A 2,449-nucleotide genomic window follows, 5' to 3' on the forward strand; every position below is an offset into this window, starting at 1 on the left:
TGAGATCTATCCTCTTAACAAAATTTTAAGTGTGCAATACAGTACTTTTAACTATGGGTACAAAGCTGTACAGCAGATCTCTAGAATTTATTCATCTTGCGTAAGTGAACTGTATACCCAATGAACAGCTCATTTATTCCTTTCCCCAGCCCCTGACAACTTCCTTTCTACTCTCTGCTTCAACGGTTGACTATTTTAGATACTACATATAAGTGGAATCATGCAGTATGTAACCTTCTATGACTGGTTTATTTCACTTAGCATACAGTTCTCCAACCACGTTATCACATATGGCAGGATTTCTCTTTTTTAAGGTTTAATTATATTCCATTGTGTGTATGTACCACATTTTCTTTATTCATTCATCGATGAACACAGAGGTTATTTCCTTATCTTGGTCATTGTGAATAAAGCTGCAATGAACATGAGAGTACAGATATTTCTTTGAGATCCTGATTTCAATTCCTTTGGATACATACCCAGAAGTGTAACTGGTAAATCATATGAGAGCTCTATTTTTAATTTTTTAAGGAACTTCCATACTGTTTTCTATATGGTCGTACCAGTTTACATTCCCACCAACAGTGTACAAGAATTCCAACTTTTCCATATTCTTGCCAACACTTGTCCTTCATTTTTTTGACAAGCACCATCCTAACAGGTATGAGGTGAAATCTCACTGTGGTATTGATTTGCATTTCCCTGATAACTAGTGATGTTGAGCACCTTTTCATATACCCTTTGATTATCTGTATGTCTTCTTTGGAGAAATGTCTATTCTAGTCCTTTGCCCATTTTTAAATTGTGTGTCTTTTTGCTATTGAGTTACAGGAGTTCCTTACGTATTCTGGATATTAACCCCTTGTCCGATATAGGGTTTGCAAATATTTTCTCCCATTACATAGGTTGCCTTTCCACTCTGTTCAGTGTTTCCTTTGAAGTGCAGAGGATTTTTTTGTTTGATGTAATCCCACTGTTTATTTTTGCTTTTGTTGCCTATGCTTTTAGTGTCACATTAAGGAAATCGTTGCCAAGACAAATGTCAAGAAGATTTTCCCTTATTTTTTTCTTTTAGAAGTTTTACAGTTCCAGGTCTTACGTTTAAGACTTTAATCCATTTTGAGTTGATTTTTGTTACACAAATAAATAAATGACATCCTGTGTTCATGGATCAGAATACAATATTGTTACTGTCCATTCTACCCAAATCAATCTATATAAATTCAACACTATCCCCAGCAAAATCCCAATGGCATGTTTCACAGAAAAAGAAAAAACAATCCTAAAATTCATATGGGACCCAAAAAACACTGTGAATAGCCAAAGCAATCTTGAGAAAGAAGAACAAAGCTGGAGGCATCATACTTCCTGATTTCAAAATATATTCCAAAGCTACAGTAATTAAAACAGTATGGTACTGGCACAAGCCCTTTTGTTAGAAATCATCCTGCTAACAGCCAGGAATTGAACAAGAAGACTATTCCTGACAAGGAAGGAAACTTTGGGGCTTGAATAACACCATCTGGGTACTACTTTCTGCTGCATCATCCCCCAGTGTTCCTTGGTAATCCATGAAGATGCTCCAAAGATTCCTAGGATTGAGACAAGAAGGTGCTGGGACTCACCTGCTGAAGAGATCTGATCTTCAAATGCCTATCTGGACACAAAAGCAGAGAGGAACGGCAGCCCTGTGGTTACATGCAGGAGCAATGGAGCCAGCAGGCCTGGATGCAAATTCTGGCTCCTCCTAAGAAGATGTGTGATCTTTAGCAAGCTGCTTAGCCTATATGTGCCTTAGTTTCCCATCAGTAGAAAGGATAATGATAGCATCTACATTAGAGAGTTGTATGAAGATAAAAGAAGAAAGTCCACCAACTGTGATAAGCACAGTGATTAGCACATAGTAAGGGTCTGAGAGAAGCTGGTTTTCACTGACCATGTGCCAGTACGTGAAGACTGACTCTGTGTTGCCATCTTAACTCACGCTTATGCCCAGTTCCTCCCAGCTGGGTCCTTTTCTTTGATTTCAAGTTTCTCAAACACAGGGAACATCTGCCATGTTACAACAACCCTCAGATCTAGGGATCCTTGGCCCAAATTGTAGGGGTGGAAACTGACACTCAAACAAGAGAAGTGACTGGCCCAAAATCACACAGTTTCTCAGGCAAGACAAGGATTTGAACCAGGTTTTCTGACTCCAATAAAGTGTTCTTTTTTTTTTTCAACATCTTTATTGGAGTATAATCGCTTTACAATGGTGTGTTAGTTTCTGCTGTATAACAAAGTGAATCAGCTATACATATAACAGTGTTCTTTTCATAGAACAATTATCCCATTAAAAAATATTTTTGGTGGGGAATCTATGTCCTTGGAAGGAAAGTTTTTTAGAAATACACAATAGATAGCTGAAGTCAAGATTGACAAGTGAGGTGGATCTGTGCGTAGACTA

This window comes from Mesoplodon mirus, assembly GCF_964341445.2.
Source record: "Mesoplodon mirus genome assembly, chromosome: 1".
NCBI lineage: Eukaryota > Metazoa > Chordata > Mammalia > Artiodactyla > Ziphiidae > Mesoplodon > Mesoplodon mirus.